Below are 19074 nucleotides of genomic sequence, written 5' to 3'. Positions count from 1 at the left end.
TCGTAAAACTCAATCTCCATTATACCACTCAACTATTGAAAAATTCAGCACGAGTGCATTAATGCACTACATGAGTGACAGTCACAACGTTCGACACAATATATGACATCCACATGAATTGCAAAATTAATAACTTGGTTGTAGTGACATGATTCAAATAACATAAATAAATAAAGTAATTACATAACATTAATATAACTTTGTTTTAGGAAACAAAATTTACTCCCTCCCTAGCATGTGCCTCAACAATCTGTCGCTAGATAACGAGGGTTTCGAACTTCTCGATATCCAGACAAATATACCATATAAAAATAAAGCAAACTTGTTAGGACACATTTTCATAAAAAAGCAATTCTTGATCTAAGTTTTATTTTTATTTTTACTTATTTATAAGTGGGAACATGTGTGTTTAGTGACTCATTGATGTCAAAAATGGCATCCTGTATAGCGCCAAAGACTACAGCAATATCAGACACCCGCCTTTATCTTGTGTTTCATGCTCTGTTGCCCGACAAAAGTCACGATACAACGTTGCTAATATTGTTGAACCCCAACTATACATACAAGCAGCTTCCAAATCAGACAATAAGGGCTAGTACATCAAGTGGACTTTATTATTTGTGTTCGACATAAGTGCCCCTTATATACTGCAGTACATACGCTCGAGCAATGCACACTGCCTCCAACTTAATGGCACTACTCAATAAGGTTTCAAAATTTTCTTCCAACTAAGAAAATTTTGAACTCATAAATCTAACTTCACCATCCCAAGGTGAGCGTCCAATCAATTGATAGCAGAACACTGCAGGTTTGAACACTTTACTTGAAACCGTGATCACATAACTGCCAACTAGAAGCCCAAGTTACAATGCGACATCTTCTAGTGTGATGGTGCACTCCGCACATGGCAAATGAAATTTGTGTGTCTCAGAGCGCTACTGTTCAACCAATGTAGATATTAAATTGCCCATCAACTCAAGCATCTGCATCAATGTTGTTGATCCAAAATCGTCAGCATCCAAATATGACATAATCCATTCGTCCAACCAGTAGCTCGAACCATGTATAAGGGCCAAATTTTGTCCAGCCCTAATAAAACCAAAATAAATCAAAACAAATAAAAGTCCCTAACAGTCCATTTACAAAGAAAACGACCTAAATATTAAACCTGAATGACACAAATTACAAGCCCAATGACCCAAATCCATCTGCTAACCCTATTAAACTTGACCCAAGGCCCAAATACAACAACTCGAAGCCCAATAGCCCAAATCCTAAAACCTAAACAGAAAAAAAAAATCCTAAGTCCCCTTCGGTGAAAAAAAGAAAAAAAAAACAAAAGCAGAAACAGAAACAGAAACATGGAGCATAATAGAGAGAACAAAAATGAACGGAAAAAAATATAAAATATAGTGTATTTGGCTATAAAAGCCAAGAACAAAAACTTTGTATCACTGCTCTTCAAGATTCAACAGAGAATACCAAAAAAAAAAATCAAGTTTAAAAAAAAGGTGGTTCTTTTAGTTAATCTTCTATTTTATTTCTTTAAAAAAGTTAATAAAAAGCAAGGTTTAAAAAAACTTTACCTTGTCGCTTCATCTTCTACCATTGTCATGGGTGGCTCTCTGTCGATTCGAAGGGTCTTCAAACCCATTAGGGTTCGTTGACGGCCTCGACAGAGAAAGGGAAGCCAAAGGGTTTTGGGGTTCTTGTTGGGTTTTAGCTAAGGTTTTGAAAGGTTTCGACCCTAGATCTGTTTCTAGGGCTCTCGAAGGGTTAAAAAGGATTTTTTTTTGAAATCTCTAACCACCAGAGGACGCAGTCTCTGTCGCCAATGATCGGTGACCAAAAGGGAGGGGAGCTTTGAGAAAAAAAGAAGGAGAAATGAGTTTTTTTTAAACAGGGTTAATAATGATTTCTTTTTTATTTTTTTAAATTTATATAGGGGTATTATGTGAGGTCGTTTTGGAGGTGATTTATAATGCCCAAAATGACGTCATTTCAAGCTTAACCCAACAATCAGACCCGAAACTTTCCAAGATCTATGTGTTTTTGAAGGGTTGGGCAAATTGCTGGCTATGCCCTTTCGTATTTTTTTCCTATTTCAATATCGTCCCATATCACTTGCTATTTATTTTATTTTTACCCCTTTGATTTCATTTTCTTACAAATCAGTCCCTTGACCCACTATTGACCCATTAAGGGGATGACACTTGTATGGGGTGGGGAAAATAATTTACTAGGTCCTTATTTTTTTTCTATTTCATTTCATTTTAGTCTTTTATCTGCTTCTTTTTTTTTGTAATTTGGTCTTTAAATTTGGTTTAAATTTCAATTTAGCCCTCAATTTATTTTATTCAGCACATTTATTTTCTTTTTTAATTCCCTGCACTTTTAATTTTTTTATTTATATTTTTGCCCCTTAAAATTACACAATTTTTTATTTTGTCCTTAATTATTATTATCAGCATTAATTGACATTTTTTTACAACATTATTATTTTTGTTATGATATATTGCATTATTTATGTTCTTATGATATCATATAACTTGTTTATACATAGTCGTGTATCCCATATAACGTATTATATTCGAATAAGTCCATAGTATGTCACATTAGAAGCTATTCATTTTCATGCAATGTACATTTAGCAATTTGAACCGAGGCGATGCTCTTTAATTAGGGGATTCGAGAAATTGTGCCCCTAACTTATAGAGTACAATTTTCTCTTTGAACCAAAATAATCGAATATCCTTTAAAAAAAATTAAAACACATAAGATTTAGATAATAATTAAATGACAAGTATTCTTATTCTTGGGGATTTGAGATGTCATGCCTGACTTACGGGACATGCCCATTTCTTCTCGATTAACTTGAAATAAGAGTACCTTCTCCGTAAGGTTCAATTTAACTAGTAATATTTTTTAGTAACGTATTCAAATAATACCATTTGCATGCATAAATGGGTTGTATTTTTTAAAATCATTATCGAATTCGTCACTTTCGACACTAACACTTCAAGTAATCAACTAGGTATTAATTTTGGACGTTATGAGGGTGCTAACCCTTCCTCATACGTAATTGACTCTCAAACCCACTTCTTGGATTTTGTAGACCGAAAATTTATTGTTTTAGTAAAATTAACCTCTTTTGTTAAAATGATTAAATCTCAAGGTGACCTAATCACACCTAATAAAAAGAATTGGTGGTGACTCCATCTTTGTTTTAAGATAAAAAATCGAGCTCCAAAAGGGGTTTCAACACCATGAACATGCGCCCTCAATACACGATATTCACCCTGACCATATTAAATTCCCACATTAGTTAAAATCATTCAATTAAATAATAAATTATGTCCAACTTTATAAATATACTTGTGAATAAAAAATAAAAAATTTTTTACCGGCACATTAATCATCCTTGTTGTACGATCGTTTGCTCTAATCGAAAAACCCATTTCGATATCTACACAAACAATATAAATTTTAATCATCGACTACACAAATAAATAAAAATCTAATATTTTAAGACATAAATATAATGTTAAAAGTTGTATCTAAAAATTAACAATAATCTAACACAAACTTTCTTTCAAAACACAAAAGAACACAACTCAAGCTTCTTTTTTTTTCTTTTTCTCACGGTGGATGGGTAAGGGGGACCAAACCCCCTTTATATAATAGCTGAAAATAAATAAAAAAATGAAAAAGAAAAAATAAAAAAATAAAAAAAAGCTGAAAAGGAAAAGAAAAGGCAGGGGATCCATTGATTGTCTGGTCATGTTGTCAGGCAACATCGTCATATTTGGAGCAATTACTAAAATAATTTTATTTTTATTTTTTTCCTTTTATTCCAGGAAAATTTTTTTTTCACTAAATAATTGACCGGTGATTAGGTGAAAATTTAGGGTGGTGCCACCTAGCGAAGTGGCGGCACTTAAGTCTACTGTAAAAATCACGACACTCTCATAATTAATCTTGAAGTTAAGTGATTTTCATAATTTTTTAAATTTAGAGTAATTTTTCTATAAAAAAACCCAAATTATTTATACACACATTAAGTTGCCAAGTGCCAAGAATGTAACTTTTATTGATGCAATACTGCCATTTTCATGGAGGTGTTTATGACGTTATAATTGAACCACCATTGACTGTCTTTTTCACAAAGTGAAAAAGTTGTCAAGTTGTGAAACTGATGTGGATAAAAAATTTGTAAGGATAAAATTATCAAGTTTAGAACTAAATGGTACTTTATCTCTATTATTGGGTCAATTCAACTTAATATTGAGCAAGAAAAACTCAAAAATCAAAAACCGACTGGAATCGAAGTGTTTGAACGATTAATAAAATGTAAATTTAAAAACAGAATGAAGTCTATTTTTTATTTAATATATAATTAAATTTTAATTTTTATGACATAAAAATAAACATTTTATAATGAAAATAATTTAAAAACGGTTCAAAATTGATTTTATTTTAAGTATTTATAAAAAGGATTTTGAATTTTTGTCAAATAATATTCAAAAACCATAAAATAAAGCAAAGCTTTTTTTGTTAAAAAGTCTAAATTTCAAAATAAAAAATTAATACGAAAAGTTGAGAACCAAATTATGAACGGTTCAAAAAATTTAAAACCGAATTGAATCAAACCGATATCACTTCTAATCCAAGTTAAATGTGAAATAATTATCAAGTTCAATTGTAACACCTCTAACCCGTATCCATCACCGGAATAGGATTACGAGGTATTACTAAACTTATACACTAGTATTTGTACAAAACTGAGTCACAAATTTGCATTCCAAATCAAAACTTTTCAAATTTCACCATAAAGTCCTTAATATGGACCTACAGGGCCCAATACATGCTTTGGAAGTGGTTTGGGACTAAACTGGTAACTTTGAAAATTTATCCTTGAAGATAGGGGCACACGCCCGTGTGGCTTGGGACATGGCCGTGTGGCCATCCTGTAGGGATCCCAAGGCCGTGTGGAATTTTGACTTGCAATTTCTTAAGTATCAAAGGGCACACGGCCTAGGCACATGCCCATGTGGCTAGGCCGTGTGGTAAATTGATTTTTCATCATTTTAAAGCCATTTTTCACATGATTTTGACAGTCGACCATGCTTGAAACCCATGTCCTTCACACGACCAAGACACATGGCCGTGTCTTTCACTCGTGTACTATCTTGACTTCATATTTAAGGATGCAAGGGACACACGGTCATTTCACACGCCCGTGGGCTTGCCGTGTGTCACACACGGCCTAGACACACGCCCGTGTGTCTAACCATGTGGACGAAAATAGGCTATTTTCCAAGCCATATTTCTCACCCAACTTGTTATCCATTTACACTAACACATATGCATATTGATAAACTCATTTCAAGACAGTTAATTCATACCAAAATCAAGTCTTAAACATGTCATATAATTACATCCAACCAATGTACCCGTAGGTACCTCAAATGACAATTTATATTCATGTCTATCTACTTTCCTCGTTCATATTTATGCATATTGTGCCAAACATACAAATTTAATTTATTCGTTCATTATCCATTTCAACTTGTATATCATGATATAGACTTTTATACAAAACACCAAAGTATGTCTATAGCTAGCCATTCCAATGGCTAGTCACTTTCAAGTATTTACATGTTAATCATTGTCTATTTAACCTTTACATGCCATTATAACCATAATTGTTATACCTTTTCTACCAAATTGGAACGATAGATAGTGTGAGTGATCTCCACTGAGCTTCCAATCCAATGAGCTTCTGATTTACTATAAAACAGGAAAAAATAAACGGAGTAAGCATATAATGCTTAGTAAGTCTGTATAACTTGGTAATCAACTTACCAACCACTCTTACTCAAATTAAACATGCAAGGCACAATTATACCATTTGTACTCAAGCCCTATCACACATTCTCATCACCTATGTTAGTTTTATGATTCATGTAAACCACAATAATACATATACAAGCTCATCCATATTTGGATTTTCATACACATATGTTTTTCCACCTCATGTATTCATATAACATGTATGTCAATTATTTTCATGTATTTCAGATACATTTCATATCATTTCATCTCAATTTCTAGTATATTTCTTGTCAGAACTTTATTCAATAATCGATTGAAGTACTGATAATCACTCAGGTGATACGCTCAAAGTGTAGCAATATATTTTCATGGATGAATGTATTCATCAAACCGTTCATATTCACACATAAACATATCATATCTACATATTCTATTTCATGTAACATCATTTCATATTTTCCAAGTGAACATATGTAATAATCTCTTTTCTTTTCATGTCATGATTTTACCTGTGGAATCATTGAAAACATCGATGGATATTTCGTTTTCCAGTAGTACACTCAAGGTGTACATTTCTTTTTCAAATGGTACACACAAAGTATACCTTTCCTTTTCAAATGGTACACACAGAGTATACCTTTCCTTTTCAAATGATATACACAAAGTATACCATTTCAAGTGTACACACAAAGTGTACATAGCCTTTTCAAATGGTACACACAGAGTATACCTTTCCTTTTCAAATGATATACACAAAGTATATCATTTCAAGTGTACATAAAAAGTTTACATAGCAGCTTCATGTGGTATACACAAAGTATACCTTTCCTTTTCACATTCGATAGCCGAAGCTATCCCTTTTCACATGGTACGTACAAGGTGTACATTTCCTTTTCATAATGAGATCAAAAGATTACCCTTTCGGAACAACCTTTCTGCAACACATGCAAGATCTCATTTCATATCAGTAATCACCTTTATCAATAGACTTTCATTTATTCAAACGAGATTTAGCATTTATCAAGAAATTGTTGGATATATGTCCAATCTCATAATTTTACGCATTAATGTAATTTACATTTCACATTTAATTCAAGCTCAATAATGACATTTTAGTCATTGATCACTTTACGACTATTATCATTTATTTCAAACATTATCAATCATCGGGCTTTATTAGATATATAATCATTTCACGTGTACATTTATAAATCACAAATACAATTCAAATCAATCACAAAGACATACATAGCTAAGTTATACGAACTTACCTCGATAGATGTTCGTATACATAAAGTCTATTAATCCGGCATTTTCTCATTTCCTCATTCTAACTCCACATTCGATTTATTCTAATCTAATTTGGCCATGAAAGCTTTCCTTCTCTTTCCTAGGGTTTCCATGGAATTTTTGGGGAAGAAGATGATAAAATGATATCTTTTTCATTTAATTTAATTAATATCATTTAACTTTTCCACTTTCCAACTTAGTCCTTTACCTTTTTCTATTTTTCCATAGATGATTCACTAAAATATCTACATGTTTTTCATCAATGGTCTAATTACTATATAAGAACCTCTCATTTTGAATTTTATTGCTATTTGATCCTTACATCTTCTAGAATTCAACTTTGACATTTTATTCAATTTAGTCCTCTTTGCAATTAGACACATAATCGATAAAATTTTTCTATAAAAATTTTCATGCTATATTTCTATCACAATATCTACCATTTTATGAAATTTAAATAATTTTATTTTTTGGACTCGGATTTGTGGTTCCGAAACCACTGTTTTGATTTTTACCGAAAATGAGTTGTTACATCAATAATTATAAAGGGTCCCAAAGAAAAATTTCAGAGTCCAATAATTGCCTAATTCAAGTCTTCAAAATAGTTTTTTGCATATATATATATTGGTTATTCGTTACTATTTTTGCCGCACTTTTTGCGTTTTAAATATTCGTTCTTTTGACAAATTTTTTTATTATATTTTTGTCAAGTTCTTATTGTTCTTTTCTTTCGAAGTTGGCTTTCACTTCGGAACCAGAAATGCTTAATAGTTTATTAGACAATGGACAAAGATTCTGGAATTAATAAATAAAATTATTATGCAGGGTATCTAAGGAATTATATGCTTCTGCTTTTGGTGGGATTATGTTGTCAATTGGGATTAAGCTTTCCTTGGATGATTTTGCACTTGCAGTCAAAAGGTATAACTGTATGTATATATATATGTATTATATATAGTTTCTAATTATGCTGCTATCAATTCAATTGAGACGTTTTTCATAAGTTTTTTATGTTTTTGTTTCATTACAAACCATTACCACTATCTGTTGGACTTATCGTACAGTATATGCTCAAACCGGGTCTCAGGGTTCTAATTGCAAAGGCGTTCGGCATGTCTCTGATGTTTTATGCCAGTTTTATACTCACATCGTGTGTTGCAGGGGCTCAGTTGTCTAGCTATGCTAGCTTTTTAAGCAAATGAGATGTTGTAATGAGTATTCTTCTCACTAGCTTTACCACCATTGCATCGGTGCTCCTCACACCCTTTTAACTAGCCTCCTCATTGGATCCGTTGTTCCAATTGATGCAGTAATGATGTCGAAGTTAATTTTACAGGTAATGTGTAGATTAAACCGATGTGCATTCTCGAGTTAGCATTCTTGTTTTATGGTGCAAAAATGTAAAATGTTAGCTCGGTTGTTCGTGCTAGATGGTTCTTGTTCCGGTCGCTTTTGGGCTTGTGCTTAATACGTATGCAAAACCGGTAGTTACTATCCTTCGACCTATGATGTCTTTTGTTGTTATGATCAGTACATCCTTGTACATCGGTAGCCCTCTTTCACTGAATCAGAGTCAAATTCTATCAAAAGATGGTCTCCAATTGGTTCTTCAGGTTTTGGTTTTTCACGCTGTGGTATTCGCTATCGGATATTGGATCTTGAAGATTCCTGCTTTCAAGTAATTCAAACCTCCTATATTACATCCTATGTATTTAGAAGTTCTCCAAAAATTGATTTAACCACGTCCAACACATAACCGGTTATCGATATGGGGATACCATATTGTTATGCGTAGGCAAAGAGAAGAAGTTTGTCGAACAATATCGTTATGCAGTGGAATGCAAAGCTCGACAATGGAAGGGTTCTGGCAATCCAGTTCCTAGGAGGTAGCAGTCAAGCAATTCCAGTGACATACTTTGTCCTAGCAATGGCTATTATGGGTCTTTCACTTGCCTCTTTTTGGGGCAATGGTTACCATCTTAGAGACTTAATGTCTTTACTTGCCCCACAAACTGTGCATGCTGTTCAGGAGGCTCAATGAATCGAAGACCCGAAACATGTTCCTGGAACTCAGAACTGAATCAAAGCTAAAGTTCTGGCACAAGACGATCTGAAATAGGAAAAGTAATGTTGTACAATTCATAGAAGGTAAAAGAATAACTGTTCCTAGAACATATAACAGTTAGAAAAATAGTACCTATAACTTGAAAGTTGCTAATCTTTGTATGTATGCATGTATAGGTAAGGTACATAAATCACAAAATATAGGTTCTCGCTCTTAATGTGCATTATTTTGTTCTCTCTCTTCTTTTCTCTCAAATTTTCACCTTGTCCGCTACGGGTATAATCGAGTTGAGCCAAGTTTGAATGCCACTAAACTCAAGCTCAAATTAAAATTTTGACTAAAATGTCACTATTTTTTAAGTAAATTATATTATTTTGATGGTATTTTTATTTTTTTATTTTTATAAAAAAAAGAATAAACAACATAATAAAATTTAAACCTACTTTACTATTTCAATTAAAGTCTTATTTAACTTTTATAAATATATTTGCTTAGTAAATATATTTTATAAATATCTATTCCATATTAAACATTTTTAAATGGTTGTTATAAATCAACTCAATTAAATAATTATTATTTTACAAAACAACTTATATTATTTTAAATATATTTTCTAACATTTTAAATTAAAAAATGTAGTAAACACGATATTTTACATATGAAACTTAAGGTATAGAAGTAGAAGGTAATCTATTTTTTTGATAAAGTTTGCAACATGTCCTTGTACTATATCATAAAGTTCATTTTAATCCCTCTATTATTAAAAAGAACATTTTAGTCCTTGTATGTGATGGACGTCGAAACCACAAAAAATAATTCCTACAGAAATAACTCTAAATGGTAATAAAGAGTGGTAGTAGGGTTGAGTCCACAGGGATTGGATGTTATTATCAACTTCTGCATTTACCTTATGAAAAGAACGTTTGTCGTGTCAAAGGTCGTGGCAAAAGTCGTGCCCATGACTCCAAATGGACTTGCAAAAAAAATTAACAAATAAATGTGGGGGTTTTGAAAATGTTTAGAAACTAAATAATTGAAACAACATAAATAAATAATTAAATAAATTAGTGATAAACCATAAGTGTAACATGTTTTAATCCTATGTTTGGCATGTTTTTGGATGATTTATTACATAATTTAGTGAATTTGATGCTCCTAATCCTCTAATTTCATGTTTCTATACTTAGGTGAGCATAGTGGAGCAAAAGGAGCTGAAAACGGGCCAAAATCAGACAAAATGGGCTATCTTAAGGATCCACACTGCCAAGCCAGTTCCACACGGGCTGAGCACACGCTCGTGTGAACCACATGGGCTGGCCACACGCCCATGTTCCAGCCCGTGTCGATATCGCTCCCTGTTTCTCTTTTACGTGGAAATAGCCAATTTTTAGGGTTTCTGAGCATTCTAAAGTTTAAAAATACACCCTAGAAGAAGATCTAAGGGAGCATGCAGAGTAGAACGCAGAAAAGACTCAAAGAACGCCAACAGATTCAACTCAGAAGCAGGATCTCCTTCAAGATTGAAGATCTTCATTCAATTTCTTTAGAAGTTTTTGGGTTTCTTATGTCTTGTTGTTTTCCTAATTTTGAGATGTTTTCCTTTTCAATTATGAACTAAATTCCTTAGATACCTAGGGAAGATGAAACCTATGACAGATCTTATTATTTGATTATTGATCTCAATTATTTGTACATATTTCATGTTTTAATGTTTTCAGGATATTAATTTGTGATTGATGTGCTTAATTCAGTGGAGCAAAAGTTCTTGTTTAAGAGTAGATCTGGCATAATTGAGTGGAGTTGCATGCAATCCTATAAATAGGACAACACAAATCTACCGGATTAGAGTCAATTCTAATAGGGGAATCTATGAATCGAGTAAATGCGACAATAGGGGTTTTAATTAGAAAGAGATTTCAATTAATCAACCTAGAGTCAGTTGTTTTTATTCTCGAAAGAGATATTAACATAAGGTAGGTATTTCTACGGATCAAGACAAGTGAATAAATCGTTTAATTCAGATTTAGAATAATAAGTGAAGTCTAGGTGGATTCTTTCTTAGGTATTGTCTCTTTCAATTGGTTTATTCTATTATTTTCCTATTTTACTCTCTGTTTCGTCTTAATAATTAGTTTAGTTAAAATTAGGTTAAAAATAAATTTCTTCAATTTTATCGGCTAAATAATAAAAAGATAGTAACTACTAGTACTTTTAGTCCTTGTGGATACGATATTCCCGACTCACCATATTTATACTACCATTCGATAGGTGCTCTTGCCTTTGTCATAATTTTAGTTAGTTCGTGACATCATCAATTAGAAATTAAATTGGAAATTAAATTCGGATTTTGTAATCAAAGATAATAAGCTTTAGCCCTAGACTTGGAAGATTCCGGTTTAAGAATTGATCCTTGAAAATTGATTTTTTCCTCCAAAAGCTAAGATGGTTATAGTAGTTAAGAATGTCCTAACCACCAATTTTTCCTCTCGTAGTTGGTCCCAGTACGATCTATAAACCAACCTTTATCGATTATTTAACCGAGATACACGTGTTCCTGATTCAAGATTCCGGTAGCCTTGTGCTCTGAAGAACCCAACTCGAATCAACGGCCTCAACCATATGGGGTTGTTTAAACCCGATCACTTCTTCCTTGATTTGTTCTCGGAGATCTGAATACAGCACGGCTGACTCGTTTCTCTAGCTGTCAACAAACACAACTCCAACCCAACGTGCACCTTGTCTTGAAATCGAGTTTAACTTTAAAGAATGATTTGTCTATCCCGATACTTAGGAAAAAAATGAATACCGATTGGAAGGATTTTAAGTATGAATACGTATCTCACTGTTCCCGACCGGAAAGAACACCGGCCTAAAGCTAAGTTAGAATTTAGTGTAGCATGGATTTAATCATGCTTGTAGGTTATGGAAGGTGATTGGATTTGGATGAAAGATGGTGGAAATTGAGAAGGAAAAGGACTTGAAAAGTAATTAGACGAATTTTGAAAAAGAAACAAGAATTGGAAACAATGCAACAGAAGGTTAACGCCAAATTGAAAGTAAAAAAAAAAGAAATTAATTCTATTCAATTCCAAATTGAAATCAGAATGTAAAATTAAGGGATGTCTTTCCTAAGTGCATTAAGGCCCTATTTATATACATGGAATTAACTAATTTTCGTCTTAACCACTTTAACATAAAATCAAAATAAAATAAGAATTTTTTTTTTTCCATTTTTGGCTTTTACAAAGCCAAAAATTCTGATGAGTCATTGGTTTTCTCCACATTTTTTTATTCGGCCTCATTTTATTGATCGTGTTTCAATTTGGCCCTTTCCTACTCGTTTTTGTCTCTTAGCGACCCAATTGCATCACTGATAAGATTAGAACATAAAAGTACTAATTTAGAAAAGATCAATTCAGAAATAAACCGAATTAAACACAAAATGTCATGCAAATTAACATGTTATCAGTACGTTTGAAAAGCTGACATTTTAATCATTACACGTTAACTTTGTTGTTAATGGAATGACATGGCTGACATGGCATTAAATTAAATTAAAAAATTAAATAACAATTTTGAAGAATGAACAAAGGTAAGAAACTGATTTTGCTATTACCTCAAATTGTTTTCAAATTTTTTTTGTTCTTTTTGTACATTTTTGTTGTGTTTTGTCCACGTTAGCCATCATTAAGCCACGTGATTCCATTTGTTTTTAAAACCAGTAAACTTTTAAATTTGATTTAATTTTTTATTTAATGCCACGTCAAGAACCGTGAAATCGTGTCATTTCATTAATGATGAACTTAACATATAAAGACTGAAATGTCAACTTTTCAAAAATACAAAGACTTTTAAAATAAAATAGGACTAAATTGAACTTTTTGATATGGTAAATGGACTTGTAGTAACTTTAACCCTATTTTTTTTAAAGACATAAATCAACCATTTGTTAAATTTGTTTGATTTGATGGTATTGGGTTTTATCATCACATACTTTAGTTCCAAACCCGTCGAACTTAAGCCTTAGGGGAAGATTTTATTTGTAAGGATAAAGTGATACAGAAAGCCTGGAAGGACCAGTAAAAAAAGTTCATTTAAATTTGAAAATGTAAAATACATTTTTATTTTATTGTTAGTAGTGAGGAAAGCAAGCAGAAAACACGAGGGTGTGGGAATCTAATTTGAGGTAAAAGAGTGGCGAACAAGGCTAGGCAATGTATTAGATTCAAAGCTTAACCTCCCAACTAAAGCCAAGAACATTCCACATGCTTATGGGGCTAGCTGGCTAGCTCCTTCGACTCCATCGCGTCACCATGAAAAATGATCTACTGCAAGCATTATATATTTGCTCTCTCCTGGAGCTCGGATTAAGTTCCATAGCTTTGCTAAAATATCTTGTATGCTATTCATCAAACAGGTGGCGATCTTTTTTTATTGGATTAAAAGAAAAAAGTACGAAAGAAAAAGGCTTAGGAAATGAAAAAGGAAGCAACAAATTATGGTAGAAACCGCGGGTTGTTGTGGATTACTACAAGCATGTTGCCATCGCCATGACCCTCAAACATACATTATCCAAGGAGAATTTGAGATCGATCGCAGTCCTTGGTTTTCCCTCTGTGCCTCTGGATTATCTGTTGTTGTTCGGCTTTACAGCCAAGACAACAAGGATCCAAGTAAATATATACAATGCATTGTCATACCATACCCAGACATGGCTATATTATTATGTTTTAAAAATAAAATATTTTGATTTATTTTTTATTTTTTCTTTTATTAAATCACATAATTTATTTTGATTTAGGTCAAAATATATTTCGATTATCAATCTGTTTTTTTTTTATTTGCATATTGTAATAATTTGATTCTAGTTTATAGTTATACGAATATATATATTGTAGCAACGAGAAAAGGGATTAAAAGTGAGAATGCATATGTAATGAAGGGAAAAGAGCTGGAAAGGAAAAAACATGAAGTTTTAAGCGTGAAGGTGTCCACGAAAGTGATCAAATTCAAATTGAAATTCGAGGTGACGCGAGATTTTGGGATTCCAGGAGCTTTTGTTGTTGAAAACAGAGATAAGAAGCATGAGTTTTTCCTCAAATCCGTCACATTGCATTACATTAAGCATCCAAGTATTCTCGAGGAATGAAAGTTTCATTTTTATTGCGGTTCTTGAGTTTACCCCATCACCAAAACCAGATTTAAACGGATTTTCTTCTCAGATCAAGTATGCTAACATACTTACATATTTATAATTGAGATAACTTAGTAATTAAATTATATGTAGTTCAATGCATGTAATATTTGATTCTGATTGGAAGTGTTGTACTTCTAACAGTTATATCGTCCAAATAAAACGCCACAAGGTTTAGTAGAATTGATAAAAAAAGAACTTCAGAAACTGCAAGACCCAAGACGGAAGGGTGAATGGAACCCATGGGATCGAATTTATGATTATGATGTCTATAATAATCTTGGAGATCCTGAAAATGGTCGACTGTATGATAGACCTGTGTTGGGTGGTTCCACTAAATTTCCATACCCACGTCGGTTGAAAACGGGCCATCCTAATTGCCAACACGGTACATATAAATAGAATATATAAATTTAAATTTGTCTAATTATTTATTTTTCATTGAATTGCTTTCATTTGATATCTTTGGTTGTATGTGAAATAGACCATTCAAGGGAGTCAGGACCAGCAAGCTGCTTCCAGTTTTATGTTCGACCCGATGAGCGAATGAGCGACGAAAAACTACAAGAACTGAAAAACAACTTCGTCGAGGCTCTTATTCGATTTCTTGCGCCGGAATCAACGCTCCAACACTTGTGGGATCGAGAATGTCCCGACTTCGTCACTAAAGTTGCACATTTCTTTGTACCCAAGGCAGCGATATCAAAGAAAGATGTTAGATTCATTCGATCCATAATAGATTTCTGTAGAAAGCTAAAATTACCATCTTCTCATGGAGGTCCCAGCAGGTCAGTGTCAGATCCAAGTGGGGAACAAGACATTTTTGAAGACATTATAGGCTTTTATGCAGACAAAGAAGTGGAAGACATTTTTGATTCGGACAAGCAGCGGCTAGAAAAATTGGTACCCAAGGAAATTCTTAACCAAGTTGTTGCCACTCTTGCTCTCAAAAGACAACATGTCAGTGCTCAATTGCCTTCAATTATAGCAGGTGGGAAACATGAACTTATAGCTGCTATAGATGTTTTTTCTATTTATCACGAGGTTTGCAATCACAATAACCACAATATATGATTAAAGATACGCTGATTGAAATTACAATTTATGTTTATGATTAATGTTCTTTACTTTGTTTGTTGTTGTAAGAGGACAAAGTCGCTTGGGCTGAGGACAAGGAGTTTGGTCGCCAAATGCTTGCAGGAACAAATCCTGTTCGAATCCGGCACTTGAAGGTATCGCTTTCCTAGGTTTATAATATATAATATTTGAGCCTTAAGAATTAATAGATTGGAAACTCTTAACATTATTATAAACGTTGCAGCGAGAGGAGTTATTACCTCTATACGAAATTTTTTATAAAATGTTGGATTACGAGTCACCTGAAGATAAGCCAGAGGTATGAAATAGAAAACTAGTTTGTTCAAGATCATTTTGCAGAGATATGTGTCTCTTTTCCTTTCAAATTAACTACTTTATGAATACATACATAACACTATATGGCAGGCAATGGAAGCCAACAGGGCATTCATCTTGGATCACCATTACCTTGAGCAATCTCTCTCCTAGGTTTATAACATATAATGTTTGAGCTTACAATCCAGTATTTTAAACGTTGCAGGTTCAGCTGGACAATAAGATTAACCAGTCGCAATTGCAAGATTTCAAAAAGGTAAAAAAGAAAACAAGTTTATGTATTTCTTTTCCTTTCAAATTAACTACTTTATGAATACATACATGACACTATATGGCAGGCAATTGAAGCCACTAGGGCATTCATCTTGGATCACCATTACCTTGAGCAATCTCTTTCCTAGGTTTATAACATATAATGTTTGAGCTTATAAACCAGTATTTTAAACGTTGCAGGTTCTACAGGGAAAGAAGCTTAAACAGCCGCAATTGCTAGATGTGTTTAAGGTAAAAAAGAAAACAAGTTTATGTATTTCTTTTCCTTTCAAATTAACTACTTTATGAATACATACATAACACTATATGGCAGGCAATTGAAGCCAATAGGGCATTCATCTTGGATCATCATTACCTTGAGCAATTTCTGACAATGATAAATGGGAAAGGTGTTTGTGCTTACGCAACTCGAACAATACTAATAGCACCGGACTTATCGTCCGTAACGCTTCAACCAGTAGGAATAGAACTAAGCTTGCCTGGTGACTCTCCTAGATTGATGCTTCCACAAGATACTCTCCTATGGGAGTTTATGCAGCTTACCACCAGTTAGTTAGCCATTGGTAAGTAGTAATCATTAAATTAACCCAATTAATTTCGTATCTGTTAAATTTATATGTTTGTTTTGATGTGCCAATGCATCCAAATCAAGGTTGCATACACATGCAGTAGTTGAGCCATTCATAATTGCGACGAGAAGACGGTTGAGCGTAACGCATCCAATCCATAGAATATTGGATCCTCATTTCAAAGACACACTGCATATAAATGCATTGGCTCGAGCCATCTTCCTTAATGCTGGAGGGATTCTGGAGACTCTTCTTTTTACTGGTGAATACTCCATGGAATTGTCTTCTCACTTGTATAAAGAATGGAGATTTGATAAGCAGGCTCTTCCTGAAGACCTTCTCGAAAGGTTGGTAATTCTTGAGTCCATTAGAATTGAATGGATTCACTTCCTTTAAATGTTCCAAGTTGTACAACTAACGATGAGGACCATAACATTTTCAGAGGTATGGCGAAACGCAGAGTCAGAGATGAGGTTGTATCGGGGCCAATGGAACAGGTCGGGACAGACAAATCAAGCAACAAGGCGGCGACAGGTGCAGAACAGACGATGTTTGAGGTTGACGCTGAGGTGGAGCTGGTTTTAGAAGACTATCCCTATGCAAAAGATGGAATTGAGATATGGACCGCCATTGAAACATGGGTGACAGAATACTGCAGTGTTTTCTACCATAACAACAATGATGTGAAGGAAGATGAGGAAATCCAAGAATGGTGGAATGAAGTCAAAACGAGAGGACATAAAGATCGAAATGAGGGATGGTACGACATTAATACATTCGAAAGCCTCGTAAAAGCTCTGGCAACTCTCATATGGATCACTTCAGGCTTGCATGCAGCAGTGAACTTCAGACAGTATGGATACGGGGGTTGGCCCCCAAATCGTCCCAAAATTCCTCCCAAAAGAGGAAGAAGTCTATAAAGAAGTGAATATCATGAAGTTCGTGGAGGAGATGTTGCCTGATAAGTTCCAAATGAAGTTGGCACTTGCGGTAATGGATCTTCTGTCACGACACACATCAGATGAGATTTATTTGGGTCAAACATCACCCCAAAAAGAGTGGCCATTGATTGAGGGTCACGATTCTATAATTCAGAAAAAGTTCAAAGAATTCGGGGAAAACCTTGAAGCAATAGAGCGAAATATAAAGGAGAGGAATAAAGAATATCTTCTAATGAATAGGTGGGGATATGCAAAGATACCGTACAAGCTCTTGTACCCTGATACATCAAAATCCATGCGTCCAACATCTAAGGAGAAAGGGAAACATCATCCTGAGAAGACGGATATTAATGAAAGGGGAATCCCTAACAGTATTTCCGTTTAATTTTCTCGGCTATTTTACCTATATGATAAAAAAAATTAATATTTATAAAAATAATTTTAATTCAAAAATATTCATCCAAATGACCTAAATTAATAGTTAATTTGAGTTATTGGAATCCAATAACAGACATTCCCTTGATATTTAATTTAATAATTGCTTGGTAATTATGTCAAGTTTTAAAATATTAATTTTTTTTATTTTGAGATTTCAATGGCTGATATCTGAGTATCGACATCGTATCATATTAGTATACGTTTATACCAATATTTGAAAAAAATTAGGTTTTGGATATAATATGTTTTATAATCTTAATCCAAAACAAAAATCTTGGGTTTTATAATCTGTTTCAATTAATAAAAAAAATATTACAATTTGTTCATTTGTAAATATAATATAGGCTTAAAGTTGTAAAAAAATCTTCGGATTTTTTCAAAAAAAGTAATTAAGTCTCCTTTTTTTTACACTCAATTGGTATTTAAACTTTCAAAATGCATAAAAAAATCTCAAATTTTTTCAAAAAAAACAATTAAGCCCTACTTTTTTTTACACTGATTTGAGTACTTAAACTGTCAAAATTAATAAAAAATGCCGTCAAACTTTAAAAAAAAAGTCATTAAGCCCCTTTTTTTCACTCAATTAGATACTTGAATTGCTAAAATGCATCAAAAAGGCCAGGGGTGGATCTAGGGGGCTGGTAGGGGTTCAGCCCCCTAAAATGAAAAAATTTCCATTTAAGCTTTTTATAATTTATAAAATTTTAAATTAGTAATGGTAAAATTATACTTTGACCCCCAAAAAATAATAAAAATTTGATTTTATCCTCTAAAAATTATAAAGATATAAGCGATTAGAATGGTGAAATTGCATTTTTATTATCATAAAAATATATAATTTAATTCTGACCCCTGAAATTTTTTTTTGACTTCGTTCCTACCCCGTAAGTCATATTTTTGGATCCAACATTAAAAAAGGCCCTTTGACTGTTAAAGTTATAGAAAAATTATAAAATACTTCTTTTGGTACGATAATTTTTGTAATTTTTTTTACGAATTTTATATTTTTTACATTTTTTTATAATTTTCTTACAATTTTATATAATTTTCTAAATT

The 19074-nt window shown here is 33.0% G+C and overlaps 2 pseudogenes; both read left to right on the top strand.

Annotated features, from left to right (window-relative positions):
* Nucleotides 1-432: 432 nt before the first annotated feature.
* LOC107954192 (probable sodium/metabolite cotransporter BASS3, chloroplastic) lies at nt 433-9239 on the top strand (annotated as a pseudogene).
* A 4776-nt stretch (nt 9240-14015) lies between these two features.
* LOC107954174 (linoleate 9S-lipoxygenase 5-like) lies at nt 14016-17965 on the top strand (annotated as a pseudogene).
* The last annotated feature ends 1109 nt before the right edge of the window (nt 17966-19074 follow it).

This window comes from Gossypium hirsutum, chromosome A08, assembly GCF_007990345.1.
Source record: "Gossypium hirsutum isolate 1008001.06 chromosome A08, Gossypium_hirsutum_v2.1, whole genome shotgun sequence".
NCBI classification, from domain to species: Eukaryota; Viridiplantae; Streptophyta; class Magnoliopsida; order Malvales; family Malvaceae; genus Gossypium; species Gossypium hirsutum.
This window is presented reverse-complemented; position numbering and strand designations above follow the sequence as displayed.